General features: G+C 45.2%; 1 protein-coding gene across 3 annotated transcripts in view; it reads right to left on the bottom strand.

Moving 5' to 3' along the window:
* Positions 1 to 21094, bottom strand: part of CNIH3 (cornichon family AMPA receptor auxiliary protein 3) — a 240433-nt gene that overhangs the window by 203943 nt on the left and 15396 nt on the right. The window contains exon 2 of one of the 3 annotated variants that reach the window (XR_014781419.1): positions 10291 to 13544. The exons of the other annotated variants lie outside the window; for them this stretch is intronic. The gene's annotated coding sequence lies outside the window, so the exon portion shown is untranslated. Of the gene's footprint in view, positions 1 to 10290; positions 13545 to 21094 lie in introns of those variants that run through there. 3 annotated transcript variants of the gene reach the window in all.

Below are 21094 nucleotides of genomic sequence, written 5' to 3' on the forward strand. Positions count from 1 at the left end.
CAGTGAGAATTGATTGACCACGGTATGTTAACTGTCTGACCATAAACTCATAAGATGTACCGTTTCCCATGATCATAAAAATAACTGCAAAGTTCTGATTTGTTAGTTTGTTTTTCGAGACAGGGTTTTTCGGTGTGTAGCCCTGGCTGTCCTGGAACTCACTTTGTAGACTAGGCTAGCCTCAAACTCAGAGATCTGCTTGTCTGTCTCCCAAGTGCTGAGATTAACGACATGCACCACCACCGCCAGGCCAAAATTCCAATTTCTAAAAATCACTCACTCACTCGTTATAAAAGGGTTCTCTTGCTTCTGGTCTACACTGCTTCATTTTCCTGCCAAAGAAGAATGTAAGCCTGGCCCTGCTGTAAAAATAAAATTTTGCCTTGCAGCAAGTTAGTGTTAGCTTCTGGTTTTGACAAGGTAACACTTCAAGTGAACCCTGATTTATTTCTCTCTCTCTCTCTCTCTCTCTCTCTCTCTCTCTCTCTCTGTGTGTGTGTGTGTGTGTGTGTGTGTGTGTGTGTGTGTGCACACGCACACACACACACCTTTTATTTTCTCTTTCTGTCTCTGTCTCCATCTCACACATAAACAGACAAAGTTAAATTAATAATCTTCAAAGCAACCTTTGGGAGTGGGGGGGGCAACACTGGTGAGTGCTGGCTTACAAGAACTGATTTTATAAACTGCATATTAAATAGAATAATAACAATAATATGTTGTTATTATGATGATGATGATGATGATGATGATGATGTTTTCAAGACAAGGTTTCTCTGTGTAGCTTTGGCTGTCCTGGACTCACTTTGTAGACCAGGCTGGCCTTGAACTCACAGTGATCCTCCTGCCTCTGCTTCCCTAAGTGCTGGAACTGCAGGGAAGTGCCACTGTGCCCTACTATAAAGAATTTTCTTAAACTGGACCTAGTAACACTCATTTATGATCCCAGCACTTGCGAGGTGGAGGCAGGAGGATCTGAAGTTCAAGATCATTCTTGGCTACATATTGAGTTCAAGGTCAACCTGAGCTAGTAAGACCCTGTGAAAAACAAGCAAAAATTAATCCCCTGGTGAGTCAGGAAAGTGATAAATGTGAGAGTGTCAGGCAAACTGTGTCCTTACGGGTAAAACAGATAGCACCTCGTATAAAGGAGTTGAGTGTTTCCTTTCACTCAGTGAATGCCCAATATCTAAAAGCACATTATGACTTGTGGAAGCCTGGCCAGTTAAGTCTCCAGCCACACGGCCCTGGTTTTATTCATCTATAAAAAGGATGTCTTTGTGTTCATTTCTTTTATACATTGTGCAAATAAAAAGTCAGGTAAGTAAGACAAAGGTACAAGTAAGTTCTATTGAGTCAGAAAATCTCAACATTTATGAAATCAAGTCTGCAAGGCAGAGGGATCATGAATGTTACTATAAGGAAAACCACCATAAGACTGTGACACTAAGGTGGGGGATGGGGAGACCATTTTACACCCAAAACCACTTTTTGAAAATTTTAAGCTGTGTGTGATGGCGCATGCCTTTAATCCCAGCACTCAGGAGGCAGAGGCAGGCAGATCGCTGTGAGTTTGAAGCCAGCCTGGTCTACAACGCGAGTCCAGGACAGTCAAGGCTACACAGAGAGACTCTGTCTCAAAACAAAACAAAAACAAAACAAAAAAAAAGAGCACTGGCTGCTTTCGCAGAGGACCCAGGGTCCATTCCCAGCATCTACATAGTGGCTCACAACCATCTGTAACTGCAGTTCTAGAGGATCTAATGCCATCTTTCTGGCCTCTGCAGGCACCAGACACACACATGGAGCACATGTGTACATGCAGCCAAAACACTCATGCACATAATTTTTTTTTTAGAAAATAATTTTAATTTAAAAATATTCGCTTTCTGCTGGGTGCTGGCTGCTTACTGTTAAAATGGGCAAGTTCACAAAACCCGAGAAAGTGGTGCTGGTCCTGGCTGGACTATGCAAGACAGAACAAAAACAAATGGTTTTTCCAAAAGCTTGGTTTTAGGTATATTTCATTTCCATCACTAAGAATTAAAAAACAAAAAACAAACAAACAAACAAAAAAAAACACAGAAACCCTGTCTTGAACTCCCTCCAAAAATAATCAATTAATTAATTGAAAAACAAAAATAAAATATTTAATGAAGTATGTTGTGGTGGTACATGCCTTTATATCCCAGGACTGTGGAGGCAGAGGCAGGCAGATCTGTGAGTTTGAAGCCCGTCTGGTCTACAGAGCAAGTCCAGGACAGCCAGGGGTATACAGAGAAATATATATATGTGTGTGTGTGTGTGTGTGTGTGTGTGTGTGTGTGTGTGTGTGTGTGTGTGTATTCAATGCACATAACAGCTAAAGAGTTGGTGAGCTTAGATTTTTTTTGTTTTGTTTTTTTGTTTTTTTGTTTTTTTCCAAGACAGGGTTTCTCGGTGTAGCCTTGGTTGTCCTGGACTCTTTGTAAACCAGGCTGGCCTCAAACTCACGGAGATCTGCTTGCCTCTGCTTCCCAAGTGCCGGGATTAAAGGCGTGCGCCACCACCGCCCGGCTTAATATATTTCATTTCTTATCTACTCTGAAAAGTGTGGAAAGAAAGTTGTTTGTTTGTGTGTTTGTTAAGGCTGGAACAATGGTTCCATGCTTCAGAGCACTTGTTGGTTCTGCAGGGGCTGGACTTCAGCTCACAGCTGCCTATAACATCAGTTCCAGAGCTTTCAATGCCTTTTCTTTTTTAATCGCATATGATTTCTTTATCTCCAGGCATCAGATCGCATTAGAGATGGTTGTGAGCCAACATGTGGTTGCTGGGAATTGAACTCAGGACCTGTGAAAGAGCAGGAGGTGCTCTTAACCACTGACCCATCTCTCCAGCCCCACCTTTTTTTTTTTTTTTTTAAATCACTTTAATTCCTGGTCATAGCCCCATCCCTCCTCACTCCCAGTTCCACACTCTCTCCCCGTCCCCCTCCCTATTTCTCAGAAAAGGGGACCGCCCCTTTCCATCCACCCCAGCTCATCAAGTCGCATCAGGACCAAGCTCTTCCCCCGTGGCCTAGCAAGGCAGTCCACCATGGGCAAGTGATCAAATGGCTTGCAGCACCCTCCGTGTCAGAGACAGCCTCACCGCCTTACTACAGGACCTACATGGAGCCCGAGCTACATCAGCTACATCTTCTAGAAGGCCTAGGTCCAATCCAGGCAAGGTCCTTGGTACTACACCTTCTTCTGGCCTCTGAAGATACTTTGTACATATAGTATACAAACTTACATGCAGGCAAACAAACACATAAAATATAAGCAACAAATCTTTAAATAAATAAATAAAATTAACAAGGTTAGGTAATCAATTTTTTTGGTGTTTTGATTGTTTGGGGACTTTTTGTTTTGTTTTGTTTTGTTTTCCGAGACAGGGTTTCTCTGTGTAGCCTTGGCTATCCTGGACTTACTTTGTAGACCAGGCTGGCTTCAAACTCATAGCAATCCACCTGCCTCTGCCTCCCAAGCGCTGGAATTAAAGGTGTTTATTACCACACCCGGTTGATAATCAGGTTTTTGTTGTTGTTGTTGTTGTTAACATTTCAGGAACCTACTCAATCTTGTAAAATGGGTTTTTTGGTTTGGTTTGGTTTGGTTTGGTTTTTGGAGTCAGGGTTTCTCTGTTTAGCCTTGGCTTTCCTGGACTCACTATGTAAACCAAACTGGCATTGAACTCAGTGATCTGCCTGCCTCTGCCTCCCAAGTGCTGGGATTAAAGGCGTGAACCACCACACCTGGCTATGTCAAATGGTTTTTTTAATGTTGGGCCTGGTAGTTCAACGCCTTTAACTTCAGGACTCAGGAAGCAGAGGCAGGCAGATCGCTGTGAGTTTGAGGCCAGCCTGGTCTATGTAGTGAGTTGAAGCCTCTATCTAAGAGAAAAATTTTAATTATGTTTATGTACACATATCTGTGCCTTTGTGTGGATGTATGCACAGAGCGTAGGTGTCCTCAGAAACCAGAAACGAACATTCAGATCCCCAAGAGCTGGAGTTACAAGTGCTTGTGAGCTGCCATATAGGTGCTGGGACCTGAGCTCTGATCCTCCAAAAGATGAGCAGGTGACCTTAACTGGAGAGCCTTCTCGCCAGACCTTTGTCTAAAGATTCAACCTAAATGTAATGTCCAAAGAAAAGAACAGAAAGGGACAGACAAAACATGGGGCAATAATAACCAAACATTACACAGAACCGTCATGTCGCCACTGGGCTGTAAACAAAGGAGAGCCAGTAATTATGACTTACACCTCTGTAATAGCTGGAGAAGCAGCCAAAAAAGTCAGGCCACACAGGAGACTAGCCATTAGTAGCTATTCATACATCCTGCATCAAGATAATTGTTTCCTGAGGACCCAGTATGAGGGAGGTAGCACTGACAGCCATTAGGGGTGCAATGGTGCTTCAGCCGTGGACACTGAATTGAGTGAAGGCACCGCCATGTTTCTTCTGAGGAAGAAAATGTGCTGTGTAGCCTTTGCTATATAATTCATCATTATTTGATTGCATTTGCTTATGGTGGTCCCTGATAAAACAATGTCAAATTGGCTTCAGTCTAAGAAGGGCGCTCACATCGGCAGGCCACAGTAACAGGGACATCTTAGGGCTCTCCAAATGGGCCTCTTCTCACCTGACTGTATTCATTCAGAGCAGAAGGGCAAGAAAGCCTTCTGTGACCAACTAACTTCACACAAGTGTGTGTATATGTTTATGTATGGGGGTGTGTGTGTGCTCCTACATGCACATGTATCTACATTTCTATACTTAAGAGGTGTGCAGACAAGAGGTCAATGTTAAGTGTCTTTCTCGATTGTTCTCCACTTGACTTTTTCTTTTTCTTTTTTTTTCTTTTTCTTTTTCTTTTTTCTTTTTTTTTTTTTGAGACAAGGTTTCTCTATGTTATCTGTCCTGGACTCACTTTGTAGACCAGGATGGCCTCTACCCACAGCAATCCTCCTGCCTCTGCCTCCCGAGTGCTGGGATGAGAGGCGTGTGCCACCATGCCCGGCTTCAACTTTACTTTTTTAGACAGACAGTCTCGCTGAACCTGAAGTTGACTGCTTCACCTGGACTGACTGACCAATAAGGGACTGCCTGTCTCTACCCACCTCCTCCCAGCTCTGGGGTTACAGGGGTATTTCACTGTACCTGGCTTCTTGGTAGGCACTGGGGATTTGAACTCAGGTCCCATATTCACTATTTTTGCTTGACATTGCCTTTCCCTTTTAGGTGGCTTTCAGACATCTAGAGTTGATAAACTACATGTTTAGTAGTGTTTGTTTGTTTGTTTTAAAATTGTGTTGTGTGCATGCATGTGTGCATTTTTGTGTGTGCAACTGTGGGTGCCCCTGTGCCATACTGTACGTACAGAGGTCAGAGGACAACCTCAGATGTTCGTTTTCACCTTTCACCTTGCTTGAGACTCGGTCTCATGTTGTTTATTGCTCTGCACCCCAGGCTAGCTGGGCCAAGGGCCAAGGGAGGCAGCTGTCCCTGCCTCCCATCTCACCGGGGGCACTGAGATTACAGACACATGGGTTTAGGCATCTGAACTTAGGTCCTCAAGCTTCTGCGGCAAGCACTTTACCCACTGAGCCACCATGCCAGTCACGTAGGAGGAGGAGTGATGAGAGAGGTGCATAAAGCTCAAGCCGGCCTTGAACTTGCTATGCAGCTAAGGATGACCTTCAACCCCGAGCTTCCTGCCCTTGCTTCCCAAATGCACTTTTTTTTAAATAGGTCAGTAAAATATGATGGAACACAGGAAAGAAAAGCAAGTTCCAGGATATACAGATATTTATGGAAGGAAGCAGCAGGAGAGACAGAGGGAAGCCAAAGAAACAGACATTCACACCCAGAGAAACTCCCAATATTCCTTTGTTTGTTTGTTTTATTTTGTTCAAGACAGGATTTCTCTGTGTAGCCTTGGCTGTCCTGGACTTGCTTTGTAGACCAGGTTGGCCTGGAACTCACATCAACCTAATATTCCTTTGTCTGTGTGAACCCTGGAGTCAGTTTCCAAACTGTCCATAAGACTCTATGACCCTGAAAAGAGACCTGTCCTCAGGCAAAAATCCATAGACCAGCTGACAGTGATGTGCTGACCCGAAAGGCTCATTTGGTATAAGCTCTTGGATTCAGGCACAGGGACTGAGACTCAATGCCTGGACCATAAACTCTGTAAATCTCCGGGAAATGAGCTTCGAGGAATGTCCGTTTCTGTTACAGAACAGAACTGAATCATAAAGATACATGATTATAAGGAATCAGATCGGGTATGCTCACAGAGGCCTCAGCATCCAGGAAGTAGCATTTATGAGCTTGGCTGTGAATCTGTCACGGGCTCGCTAAGTGGCTTCAGTCTCCCTGGTGCATATGTAGCTGGCCCAGCTGGGGGTGGCACTCTGCTGTCCACTGCACAGCAGCTCTGTGTCCCCAGCGTCCTCAGGCTGTGCCTCTAACCCTAACAACCATCTGGAAGCGGGTGTTGCTCAATTTACAGATGAGGACACTGGGTGTGAGTTTGAGCAAGCACATCACCAGCTAGCAAATGGTGGCACCAGGCTCCCGCAGCTGCCTCTCATTGACTTAGGGTAGTTTTCTTTTTATTCATTAAGCACAGTTGATATAAAGCGTGCGATAGAATCACGCCTTTAATCCCAGCACTCAGGAGGCAGAGGCAGGTGGGTTGCTGTGAGTTCGAGGCCAGCCTGGTCTACAAAGTGAGTCCAGGACAGCCAAGGCTACACAGAGAAACCATGACTTGGAAAAAAGAGAGAGAGAGAGAGAGAGAGAGAGAGAGTGCAATTTATGACAGATACACAGACAGAAAGACAGACAGACAGAAGTCTGATGGATAGAGATAGATAGATAGACAGATAGATAGATAGATAGATAGATAGATAGATAGATAGATAAAGTGATTGATTTCTGTGTGTGTATAATACACCGCACTGAGAGCATAAACTTCAATGAGTAAACAGATCAACTCAAGAGTAAACAACACATAGTGAAGGCTAAAGGCTACACTTAAAGACTATACATAAAACATGAAGCGAAAATTTGAAAGCTTGTGGTGACTGCTGGAAATCACTGGAGACTCTTAATTTTTTCTATTGAAAGCATCTTAACATAGATAATAAACTGCCTCTAAGGGATAGCGATCCACATACACCCGAGCTGGGAAAGGCTGTGTGTTCCCTTCCACACACTTCCTCTTGGAAGCATTAGAAAAAAGTGTGATTTCACAGATTCATAATTGCTGAAAGGTACAGAGGAGTGCACTGTACCAGTCAGCTTTGTGCATGCTTAAATCTTCCATAATTAAAGTTGTAAAAGAAGGGGCAAAGGAGGAAGAAAGGTGTATGGGAATCTACCTAAAATGGGAAAAGGTGATATCTGAAAACAAAGAAGAGAGTCTGAAAGAATAACCAATCATTTCAGGAGCAGAAGATGTGGATGAAAGACTCTCCTTTTCAGCAGAGAGCGCAGGCGGCGTGGCAGTGTAGGCCCACAAACTCCGCCATACAGAGGCTGAGAACTGCGAGTTGAGGCCAGCCTGAGCTACATAGAAGGACTCTATCTCAAGCCCCCCCCCCACCTTTCTCTAAGAAAATAATAAATCCAGCAGGGCTTTTTTTTTTGTAGACATAAATAACCTTATTACAAAATTTATAGGGAAAGCTCACTATTTTTCCACCTAGAAAAATAATATAGGATTACAACAAATGTTTAAGTAATTATGGGACAAGAGCTGCATAAAAACTTAAGGGAAATGAAAGTGCATCCCTCAGGGGTTATAATATACACAGTGTAATATCACTTGAAAGCAGGCTGTGATGAGCCAAAGATGAAACTGCATGCCCTGAACTAACCACCAAAATAACAAGACAGGACATTATAGCTAACAGTCTGGTAAGAGATATAAAATGGATACATAAAATACTTTAAAGGGAAAAAAGAAAAAGAAAAAAACTTTAAAAGGGCCGGGCATGGTGGCACAAGCCTGTAATCTTAGCATTTGGGAAGCAGAGGCAGGTGGATCACCGTAAGTTTGAGGCCAGCCTGGTCTATGAAGTAAGTTTAGGACAGCCAAGGCTACACAAAGAAACCCTGTCTCGAAAAAATGAAAAAAAAACATGGGCTGGAGAGATGGCTCAGAGGTTTAAGAGCACTGTCTGCTCTTCCGAAGGTCCCAAGTTCAGTTCCCAGCAACCACATGGTAGCTCACAACCATCTGTAATGAGATCTGGTGCCTTCTTGTGGTGGGCAGGCACACGTGTGGGCAGGATACTGTATAAATAATAAATAAATCTTTTAAAAAATGAAAAAATAATAAATAAATAAGTAATTAAGGAGTAAGCTACCATTCCCAGCAAGGATTTCTTTTAATTAATTAATTAATTAATTTAGTTTTTCCAAGACAGGGTTTCTCTGTGAAGCCTTGGCTGTCCTAGACTCACCTTGTAGACCAGGCTGGCCTCGAACTCACAGAGATCTGCCTGCCTCTGCCTCCGAAGTGCTAGGATCAAAGGTGTGCACCACTATGCCCAGCTGGCAGGATTTTTTTTTTTTTTAAGTTTTTCGAGACAGGGTTTCTCTGTGTTGCCTTGACTGTCCTGGACTCCCTTTGTAAACCAGACTGGCCTCGAACTCACAATGATCCACCTGCCTCTGCCTCTTGAGTGCTGGGATTAAAGGTGTGTGCCACCACGCCCGGCTGGCAGGATTTAAAAAAAAAAGATTTATTTATTTCTTATGTATATAATATTCTGCCTATGTGTGCGCCTGCCCTTCAGAAGAGGGCATCAGATTCCAGTATAGATGGTCGTGAGCCACCATGTGGTTGCTGGGAATTGAACTCAGGACCTCTGGAAGAGCAGATAGCACTCTTAACCTCTGAGCCATCTCTCCAGCCTGGGTCACGAGTTTTTAACAAAATTCTTTTTACCATATTCTTCAGATACTCAAGTCAGGTGGCAAAAAAACCAAAACTAAACTGCAACAAGGTCACATCACAAGAAAGTCTTGCTATCTTAAATGTTGTTAAGTGACAGGGAGGAGAGCTGGCAGTGTGGCTCAGTGGCAGAGCGCTTCCTCAGCATGTGAAAGGCTGATCCCCAGGACCTCAAAAAGCAAGCAAGCAAGCAAGCAAGCAAGCAAATAAAAAGTGGGGAGGAGCTCTCGGCTGTGAAATAGCACAGCCACTTTATAAAACAGTTAGGAAGCTTCTTTAAAAGCTAAGTGCAGGCCTGCTACGGTGGTATACCTTTTCATCCCAGCACTCAGGAAGCTGAGACAGACAGATGTCTGTGAGTTTGAGGCCAACCAGTCTACACTACACGGCTAGCTTCAGGCCAAAAGGACATTGTCTCAAAAACAAACAAATGAGTTAAGCATAGCATATTGGATTTTCAGGGCAACGAACTAGTCTGTGTGATTCTATAATGACCCTGAAAACACAACATACAAATGATATTAGGCAGACCAAGCAGCTGTATTTAGGAATAACACACACATAATGGTATGTAGCTACAATGAAAGAAAAAGAGGACATGAATTTCAAAGAGAGTAAAGTGGAGGATATGGGGGCGGGAGGAAAGGAAGGGGGAAATGATGTAATTGTATTATAATCTCAAAAAATTAAAAAAGAAAATGCACATTAATTCACAGTCATAGAGGGCAACCAGTTTATTAGTCGCCAATGTAAGGGTTTACAAAGGATTACAAGAGGCTTAGGCAGACTTCGGGGACGACTGGTGAGGAACACTTTATAGGCTATAGTGACTCTTGCCCAGGTACGTAAGGTAAAATGTCAGGTTATGTACCTTATAAACTTAATAGTTTGTTGTCTGTCCGTTACACCCCACAAAAGTTAATTTTAAAGGATGGCTCGAACATCAAAAAAAGATGTGATTCTAACTTTATCTTCTCTGGCCATGCAGGCTGGCTGGGAAACTGAGCCAAGAGCTCAGTCCCGCCCTGCTCCGGCTGAGCTCCAATGCCAGGGCTTTGCAGGCTCTAAAAGTGCATTTCACAAAGGCAGCCGGTCTCCCCACTCCGAAGCCTTATCACCCCTCCTCATCCTAGCCCCACATTTAAACAGCTACGAGACAGTAAGTTCTTGCAAAAGTCCAGCTAGCTTCCCTCAATCCCAATCTTGAGAAAGACTTCAAATTCAATAACTGTAAGATTTTTATATTTATAAAAAGAAAATAAGAAGATGCCAGATAAAAATACCAGATGCCATATATTAGTATATGTGAGGTTTATTAAATGAGCATGGAGGAGAAGGAAAGGGGAGGGGTACCCCAGAGAGAGAGGGGGGTGAGGTAGGCCTGTCCTTTATATACTGGGCAGGGCCATGCCCCCGTGGCAGGTAGGCAATGACATCACAGCTAGGCCCACTGAAGCAGAAAAAAGCTAGCACACAGAGAACCATTTTACAGTGTGTACAGAGCTCTGCACGAGGGAAGGCCCTACCAGAGAGTTCAGTCATAAGTCATGTTATTTCTTCTCTCTGGCAAGTGTAGATGAGAACAGGAAAACACTCGGCTGTCACATTATCTGTTATAATCAGGTTCAGCCACATGGAATAGAAAAATCTAGTTGTCTGCATGCAAGGATTTACTCCCTTCACTTTACAAAGACCAGGAGTCAACAGTCAGGTACTATTTGGCTGGTTCTTTGAAGTTATCAGGGACTCTCCCTTCTGTCTTCTCTGGCATATGACTTCCATCTTCAAGGTCACATGATGGCTATGGAAGTTCTGTTCTGACAGGCTGCAGGGAGCTGGGGGGAGGGGAGTAGCTAAGGGAGACACAGCCAAGCTGCAGGCAGCAAGGGAGCTGAGTACCACTCCATCAGAAGGGCAGGCACCTGCTGACTGGGGCCTGACACAGGGCAGACTCAGGAGTGGGTAGGGTCTGGAACAGCACAGCCCTGGCATGAGGGCCCCATCTTCAGATGCTAAGGCTTCTCTTTCCCTGAAGAGCTTCTGCAAAAGAGCATCTCTGACATGTAGTGGCCCAGCCTTCAGACTGTGGTGAAAACTGGCCATGGGGCCTGCACTGATGGTCAGCCTCAAGTCTTCAGTTTCTCTGAGCACTGAGCACGTGCAGTCACTAGGCTGTGAGCACACAAAGCCACACAGTGTTTCCAGGTTCTGGGGCAGAAAAAGAAAGAGGGCTTCTTGCCTGTCATCATGTTTTTGTTTTTGGTTTTTTGGTTTTTGGTTTTTGGAGACAGGGTTTCTCTGTGTAACAGCTCTGGCTGTCCTGGAACTCACTCTGTAGTCCAGGCTGGCCTCGAACTCACGGAGATCCACTTGCCTCTGGCTCCTAAGTGCTGGGATTAAAGGCATGAGCCACCACCACCCGGCTCTTTTTTGTTTGTTTGTTTGTGTTTTGTTTTGCTTTTTTGTTTTTGTTTTTGGAGACAGTATTTCTCTGTGTAGCCTTGGCTGTCCTGGACTCCCTTGTAGACCAGGCTGGTCTCAAACTCATAGCGATCCTCCTGCCTCTGCCTCCTGAGTGCTGGTATTAAAGTCACGCGCCAGCCCAGCCACCTGGCTCATGTTCTTAAAGTGTTAATGTATACACAAGTTCATAAAGGTGAGCTATCATGGAGGTTGATGCGGACCTATTCAATGGAGAAGGCTTTCCTGGCGTTGGCTCTCTGGCTGCAGTACTCCCAGAGCTGCTTTGTCCTGTTCAGCCACTCTGCGCTCCCCTGCCACTGTTAGTGACACCAGAGTGAATTTAACCCCACTCCATTCCCTTAAACACTCTAGAGGCTCCTAAACACAAAATCTGGAGACCTGGAAAGGACAGTCCTAGACTTTGAGCCTGCCCAGCTTCAGCATTTAACTCTAATTACTGCAGTAGCTCATCACCTTTGTTTAAGAGAGATGTCAGCAGGGTGTGGTGGTGCACGCCTTTAATATCAGCACGCAGGAAGCAGAGACAGATCTCTTGAATTTGAGCCTAGCCTGGCCTACATAGTAAGTTCCAGGACACCCAGAGCTATGTAGAAAGACTTTGTCTCAAAAACTAAAAAATGGGGGCTAGAATGATGGTTCAGCAGTGTAGAGCCCTGGCTGCTCTTGCAGAGAGGCCCCAGGGTAGATTCCCAGCACCCACATACTCACAGCCATCTGTAGCTCCAGTTCCAGGGGATCTGACTTCCACAGGCACCAGGCATGCACATGATGCACATACATACGTGCAGACAAAATACCCACATGCACAAAACAATAAATCTAAGAGGAAATTTTTAAAAACTGAAAAATAAAGTAAAATATATTTTAGAGAGAATTACACATATAAAGAAAAATAAATCTTCCTCCTTACACAGCAGTGCTCCCTCGGGATCATCAGAGTTTCTGGTATATCTTTGCAGAATCTTCTACAAAGGTGTATTCTGTTTATTGCATTGTATTCTGTTTTTTACAAGAATTTTACTTATAAGTAATTCACTTAGTAACAATAATAACTGGTAATGCATAAATCCATCATATTTATATTGAAATCAGAAGCAGAAAATTAAAACAGCTAAAAACAGTAGAAGTGGACAATTCTTCCAGAGTGCAGTTTTTTAAATGACCACCAGGAGTCAGAGCTGCCAGACGGAATCCCTGACTACTGGAAAGTTACAAGAGGGAAAGTGGCCACCAAAAAAAAAAAAAAAAAAAAAAAAAAAAAAAAAAAAAGTGGGTGACTCCTCCCTAGGCAGCTGCTTTGGCCCTTTGGCCCAGTGTCTCACTCGCTGGCCTAGGGGTGGTCTAGGAAAGGGAACCTCAGGAAAAACACTGGGTTGTCGGTCTATGCACTCACATTCAGCTGGCCTCCCTTGGATCTCTGGAGAAGCTGTTTAAAACTGTCACACCTACGTGAGAAATACAAACTGGTCAGGCAGAGCCAGTCCCGTCACTACAAGGCTGCCTTTTGATGTCAAGACACCTTTCCTGTACAACGTTGGAGAACAGGAGGGGCCTCGGCCGTAGCCATCCTGTTTCAGGAGGAACATCCAGTTCTGGGTAGACAGCTCTGTGTAAGCAGGACGCCAGCCCTTGCCACTTCCTAGTTGACTTAGCACATGCTTCCTGTGCGAGCTCAGGCTGCCATCTCCAGATGCTGGCAGAGAAGTGCCAGCTTCCACAGGAGCACAGAGGCATCCCAATCACAGTCTCAAGCTGCTGTTCCAAGGGGGTTACGCTGCTGCCCTCCCTTAATGCTCTCCTAACTGGCCCTGGGTACCCAGTTCAACTGAGCGGACACCTTGTTGGGGAGCAAGCTTCCTCCTGCACCTCCCTGGGTTGCCAGTATGCAGAGGGGCACAGGGCACAGTTACAGAGGGCTTCAGCATGAGGATCTTCATCCTGGGAGGGCGCAATGGGCCCTGGGAGGAACAACAGAATGTCGCCAAGAGGCAGGCAAATGATCACATGGTGTCCCCATGAGCATTTGTCTTGGGGGTTCCTTGGACCACATGCCACTTCTGGACCCTGGATGATGGAAAGATTCACACAGAACTCAGACCCACTACATACTGAGGAAGAACTTTTGTCTCCTGTGCCTGTGGAGCGTGGCTGGGAAGTCCTAGTAGCCTTGCTTTGTAGGCCATATCAAAGCAACAGCTACTATGCTGCGCGGTAGGGATGGGGCACACGGGAGGAGAGCCTGCCCTTCTCAGGCAATGGTCACTCTAGTTCTACTTGAGATGCGACTTCCATCCTTTCTGACAGGCAAGTTAAGGTGACCTTTTTATGTGAGTTGAGTCTCTATATCTACTAAACTGGTGTGTCCTATATAGGCCACATGAAGCAACCATAATTATTTTAGTCACTACACACTTTAAGAGCTATATACATAATTTAAAATGACACATCTGTGATGCCATACACATAGTAAAGATGCTGGTTATTATTAAAACATCGGTTCTATTCACACTCAAATAAGATTACACAGGATGTTTGATGTCCCATACATAATGTACGAGCCAGTGCTTCATGTAATAATATAAAGGGGATGAAACAATGCTTACATTGGGATAGACTTTAACTTACCATGCAGCTGTTGCTTTGATGTGGCCCACAAAGGAATGGCAACTAGGATTCCCCCCCACCCCCATTATCCTATCACATGTGATGCATGAGGGCTGGAGAAAGAGCCTCTTGTAAGGTCCCCCACACTCCCGCCCTGATGGTAGTGCTGAGAACGTCCTCCAGGAGGCCAGCGAAGCTGAGCCAATCCAGCTGTCCCCCTTGCTGGGCACTGTTTCAAGTGCTTAGTGGCCCTGGATAATACTGGACCAGCCAGATGCCTGGAAAGCCAAAGAGCATCCAGACCTCAGAAAAGCCTCCCTTTCAGTCACAAGTGCCACTTCATTGAGCCATTCAAATGGCGAGGGTCCCACAGGCCAAGAGAGATTTCACAGGTCCACGTGGACCTGAGGTCTCCAGGCTTCCAGATCCTTTGGAAAGGGAGCAGTGGGTGCTGAGAGGGGAGAGGAGGGAATCAGCCCTACCTTACTCAATCAAATACCTGCTTGCCCACCCTCCAAATTACTCATGCTTTAGGCCTGTGAGTCATCCAGAGGTGGGCGGTCATGTTGAGTCTGTCACGTGTGGCACCCTAATGACAACAGCTCCATCCTCTGCTAATCTTCCTCCTGAAATAACCCCACCTCCAAAGGCCAAACAGGCAAAGGCCAACTTCCCAGTCCCCAAAGTTTCCTCTGCAGGACCATGGGGCGTGTCCCTTCTAGAGAGTGAGTCAGGAAATTGCTGAGGTGCTCGTACAAAAACAGCACTTCCTGCATCAGACGCCAGCCTGGCACACAAGAAGTCAGGCTAAATGCTCAGGCGGGCTCTGGCCACAAGCATCCCTCCCACATGGGCAGGTAGCCTTCCTCATCTACAGCCCAACAGCTTCTGAGGTGGTGACAAATAGCTGTGCCTGTTGACATGTAAAACACAAGGAGAAGGAAGCATTCCTTAGCAGGTCTCTCAGCTCAAAGCTTTCCTGACCTGCTAAGAGAAAAGCAAACAGACCAAGGAAATGGAAGTGGAAAGAATGGCTTCCTTTGTTGCCTGGGTGGCTCATGACACTTCAATTACCTTCAGTACCATACAGCTGAATTAGTTTTAACCTTACAGAGCCTCCTGAATTTTTTATAGTTAGAAGCAGAGATAGAACGGGGGAACCCTTACCAATAAAAACTGTCCCATAAGCAGCACTCTTCAGATTTGGGCGGGCAGAGCAAGGCATCTTTTATTCAAAGAGCCATGTCAGTGGGGCATTTCAAGCACCCTTTGCTTCTCAGAGGAGCATAGCGCATTTTCTCCAGCACTTTCCTTGTGATTGTGGTTGGGTCACAATAGAACACTTTGAGACAATCCTACCTAAATTAAGAAATTCATGTTCTCTCTCTCTCTCAGCTTTTTGTTTTGTTTTGTTTGTTTTTTGAGACAGGGTCTCTCTGTGTCAGCCTTGGCTGTCCTGGATACGCTTTGTAGACCAAGCTGGCCTCGAACTCACAAGAAATTCCCACTTCACCACCTTTTGGACAGCTTTACCCAGGGGTCTAAGTAAGCTGATCTCAGGTCTTAACAGCCTGGGGTGAGAGGCAAGAGAAGAAGGGTCCCATTTCTTTTTGTTCCCTTCCTCTTCTTCCTCTTTTTTTTTTTTAAGATTTATTTATTATTTATACAATATTCTGCCCGCATGTGCGCCTGCCTGCCAGATCTCATTACAGATGGTCATGAGCCACCATGTGGTTGCTGGGTATTGAACTCAGGACCTTTGGAAAAGCAAACAGTGCTCTTAACCTCTGAGCCATCTCTCCAGCCCCCTCTTCTTCTTCCTCTTATGCTATAAAGACCACTCTCAAAACGTGTCAAAGGCCTCACAGTAAACACAACCACTCAGATTCCCTCTTCTGACGCTGTGCTGTGGGTTGCTGACTGCTGCGACCTTCACACCTGCGGTGCCTGATCGCTGTGCTCCTACCTCCCTCCTCAACGCCCTATGTTCTTCTGGTCCCAAGCACTGGGCTTTCTAAAATGCCCATTTCTTCTTGATATAAAGCCCACATGTAATAGAAACATGAAGAAGAAATAGATCACTTTCTTTCTTACTTGCCATCAGAAATGCAAAAGTTTTACCACAAATACCAGCTGATAGTCAATCTACGGTCTGGAAGGCAGTAGGGAATAGTGGAGACTGAGGTGAGCAGGATCACGTATCACCTGTTAGGGGCAGACGCCACTGTTTACACCAATCATTCATCTTGCAGACATTTGTAACGAAGTCTTTGAAGAGAAAAACCCGGAATCTAAATTCTGGTTTTGTTTTGCCTTTAAGAGAAGGTCTCAAGTAGCCCACACTGGCCTCAAACTCACTATGCAGCCAAGAGTAGCCTTGAACTCTTTATCCTCCTTTACCCATCTCCACACCTGTCGGAGATCAGAGTCCTGTGTGCACTCTCTGATGTTTGTCACGGACTCCTGGCTTGAGCGTTGTCATCAGGTCATTCCTTTGCTATGTCTTCACTGGCTGGCAGCGGTATGAACAGAGACAGAACCACCACCCTGGAAACCAAGAACCCAAGACTGGTAGATCCAGCTCCAATACCAGCCCACGCTTCCCCTGAGCAAGACAGCTCATTGTTTTGTACCTCAGCTGCCTCGTCTCCAAAGTTTAGAAGTCCAAATTTCCTTCCAATTCTTAATTGCTATAGTGTTTGACTGAACAACTCTTTATAGAAGGCCAGTTCCCAGAGAAACCCTATAAATGTAACCAATGTGATAAAGTGTTTGCTTGTCAAAAAAAAAAAAAAAAGGCCAGTTCCCATAATTAAATCTAGAAATGTGGCAGAAGGGAAAACAAAACAAAAACAAAACAAACAAACAAAAAACTGAACCCTGCACCACAGCAGGTTCTATGTGCATCAGAGACACGGCCTGGGTGTGGCAAACAGTTGGTTAATAGGACCACAGGAATAGACAAGTTTTCATCACAGCAGATCTCCTGGAGGATACCACCCACCCACCAGGGAGCACCATCACTAAGTGGGAAGGTCCTTCTATGCAACAGACCCTCTTGGGTACTTTGAGGCCAACTGCAAAGTTTCAAAGAAATGTTCTGAGTCAGAGTAAAAGTGACCAACAGCTCTCCCCCAGCTGGGTTTCCTATTTAGCAACTCATGCCAGCCTACTTGAGTACTGTCCTTTGTCATTGTCACTTAATGACTTCTGGAAGGTACAGTCACACTAGGAGAAGCTCATGTGATTGAGACTCAAAGTCCACATACTTGCACATAGTAAGGACATAGCTTGGCCTGCACACAAGTGACTTGGATGGAAGGAACAATACCTTGTTTTACAAAGAGCATAGGAAGGAAGTAAAAATACTAAGCTGGAAACTTCTCCCTGTAGCAGTTACAATACGCAGAACAAATGAAAGCACTCACTCTCTCGTGGTTATATTAATCATGTAACTTAGCAAAACAAAGGCCCAAGGAATGGTGGAAACTTGTGTGAATTATAATCAGGTACCTCTTCACACAGGCCTTTCTGACATCATGATTTAGCTCCAAGTGACAAGAAGAAGAGGGTATGTGGAGCCCCCATTCCTGAAAGCATTTGTGCATTAGTTAGGAACAACAGGGCCTTTTAATTTTGCTACTAGCAGCTGCCAGCAAGAATTCAGTGTTTTACAGAATGATTACCTTTGGTCCCCAAGCCAGCTGCAATCCATGCGTTCAGTTCTCAGTGCCCGGAAGGCATTTTCTTCACTGTGTTCTGTCTCTACCTGTCTTTTGGTAACTACGTTGTTTGTTCTAAAAGCCAGGTTGTGCTACTCTAAAGCCTCTAGACAGTCTCCCGCTTCTGCCTGGCATGCTGCCTACCCTGATCTTGACAGCAGCTGATGCAGGTCTCACCCTTCAGGGTACCACTCAGACAGCCCCTCCCTAACCATCTGACGCAAAGCATCTGCGTCATAGGACCCAACTTTAACTTCCAGCTTAGCGCCCCATGCCACTTGATGTATTTCCTGTTTCTTTTTTCTTTATTTTGGGTCTTCCTTAGAAGACAGAATCTAAAACAAGCATTTAAAGTGATATGAGCTTATAAAAATATAAGCTCCATAGGAACTCAGAGTCTGTGTCTTGTTCACCACCTATTTCCAGGGCCTAGAGAAGTGCCTTAGATACACAGCAAGTGCTTTAGACACGGGTGACAGAATGGAGGGGAGCTGGGTGGACCGAAGCCTGCAAGGTGGAGCAGGGTCTTCCTCAAAGGCCCCAGAGCGTACTTAGGGAAGACAGACCTTGGTAAGACAGGACAAACACTTCCAAAGTGCATCAAACCATCTTCCCGAGATGCCTTTAAGGACAATCTCCATGGAAAGTTAGTAATCAGCACGTGAGAAAAATCACAACAGAGGCACAAAGATTGAAAACACAGAGCCCAAGGGGATCTGGTGTGACTGATGTGAGGGTCACAAAAATGAGGCCAACTTCTAAATCTCTAGACATTGAATTGTGACTTGCATGTACAGAGAACCACCCAGAGTTCCAAGTGACATGGCTTTATACCTTATTATGGTGAGTTTGGTAGTGCTGAAGGCAACTAAGTAGAAAAAAAGCACAAACCATTTAGGAGGTTGTTGTTCAATCCAGATGAGCAAAAATTGTAAAGAAAATAAAGTATTAATGGCAACAATAACAGATTTGTAAGCTTAAAAAGGAGGCAAATCTGGCCGGGTGTTAGTGGTACACTCCTTTAATCCCAGCACTTGGGAGGCAGAGGCAGGCGGATCTCTGTGAGTTCGAGGCCAACCTGGACTACAGAACAAGTTCCAGGACAGCCAGAGCTGTTATACAGAGAAACCCTGTCTCAAAAAACAAAACAAAAATGAGGCAAATCAATTAGAGCTCAGTGACACATGAGATGTGGAAGTAAAAGAAAAGATGAGGTTAAAGAAACTTCCAGTGTCCAGTTTGTGTCCGTGGGAGAAACTTTGGTGTTCTCCTCAAAACAAAAGGCTCTGAAGCTGCTGGCCTCGCCTGTGATGCAGTGGGCTCTGTGCCTCTGGCTTCTGCGAGCGGGTGGATACCGGCCTAAGTGGTCAACTATGTGCCTAGCACAAGGCCTGTTTCTCTGCTTACGAAGCAAGTCTGTACAGCAGTCCCTCTGCTGTGGCTGTGCCAGACCTACAGTGCTGGCAACTTCTCTGCTAAGGACGCACATGCGGTTTCGGTTCACAGCCATTTCTGGAGGCACACGCTGGTCCATCACCACAGAAGCGTGACTACTGGTCTAAATATAGACATGCTTGTAGCCTCAGAGAAACAAAAGACCAGAAGTCAAGCTTCCAGTTACTTCAAGGAAATTTTAAGGTGACAAAGTTGATAAATCAATGAGTGTTATACTTCTCCTGCCTGTCAATTTGATCTAAAGAGTAAGCTAGGATTATCCTACCTACGTTGCACTTCTCTTGACCTTAGTGGCTAAAGTTGCTCTTAGCCCCTTGCATAGCCTCAGCCCATTGCCAGGTATTCCTGACAATCGTCACGGGACATTTCACAGTTGCTAACTACATTCAGATCAAGTGTTGCAGGCTGTCTGTGCAGACACACTGCAGTCTCCTCCCTGCTCCCCTGGCTTTCATCTGGTAGCTCCTATCTGCAAGGTCACCGAGTTAGAACAGCATGGGCACTGGGACCTGTCACCTTGGGACTGAATACTGGTGTTGCCATTTATGAGTTATATGGTTTGGTCATAAGCCTTTCTAAGGTGCAGTTTCTGCCCTCATTAAAAAAATTGAAGTGGCGCACGCCTTTAATCCCAGCACTCGGGAGGCAGAAGCAGGTGGATCCCTGTGAGTTCGAGGCTAGCCTGGTCTACAAAGCGAGTCCAGGACAGCCAGGGATACACACAGAGAGACCCTGTCTCGAAAAACAAAACAAAAACAAAAACAAAAACAAAAAAATTGAAGAGCCAGCGGGCGTGGTGGCTCACACCTTTAATCCCAGAACTCAGGAGGCAGAGGCAGGCGGATCTCTATAAATTGGAAGCCAACTTGGTCTACAAAGCGAGTCCAGGACAGCCAGGACTACAAGAGAAACCCTGTCTGGGAAGGGGGATGGTGCGCGAAGAACCCTCCCGCCCAAAAAAGAAAAGAAAGAAATGAAGAGGGGAGCTGGAGAGATGGCTCAGTGGTTAAGAGCACTGGCTGCTCTTCCAAAGGACCAGGGTTCAATTCCCAGCACCCACATGGTGTCTCACATACTGAAACTCCAGCTCCAGAGGATCCAACACCCTCACACAGACATATACAGACAGGATACCACACACTATGTATATAGAAAATGAAGAGCTGAAGAGATGACTCACTCAATGGTTAAGAGTGCTTGTTGCTTTTGCAGAAGATCTGAGTTCAGTTCCCAGCACCCGTGTCAGGCAGCTCATAGCTGTCTATAACTTCAGCCCCAGAGAATGTAGTTAGCAACTGTGAAATGTCCCGTGACGATTGTCAGGAATACCTCACAGTGGGCTGAGGCTATGCGAGGGACTAAGAGCAACTTTAGCCATGAAGGCCAAGAGAAGTGAACGGTAGGTAGGATAATCCTAGCTTACTCTTTAGATTCCCTCTTCTGGGCACCGCAATACACATGGCATACAGTCACACAAACATAATTTTTTTTCAAAAAACAGTGTTAACGGCCTACCTTATGAGGGTAACAAGATGACTAAAAGTATTAATATTGATAAAGTTGATTTTTTAAAAAACACCTGGCACATAGCAAGCACTCAATAAATATAAGCTACTATGCTACTGCCATGGTACCTGATCGCTCTGGGATGCTTCTGGTGGGTCTTGCCATAATACACTAAAGCTCTAGGAGTTGCGGAAAAGTAAAAGCCAATGTCCTTCTTTCTTTTGTACTATAACACCAAAGGGATAACAAAGAGCTTACACCTGTGTGCTGTGAATTTACTGAAACAACTGACCTTCCACCTGCTTCACCCCTAATCCCTCTCATGAC

The sequence above is a fragment of the Acomys minous genome (assembly GCF_964271855.1).
Source record: "Acomys minous genome assembly, chromosome: 1".
In the NCBI taxonomy this organism is placed as follows: domain Eukaryota; kingdom Metazoa; phylum Chordata; class Mammalia; order Rodentia; family Muridae; genus Acomys; species Acomys minous.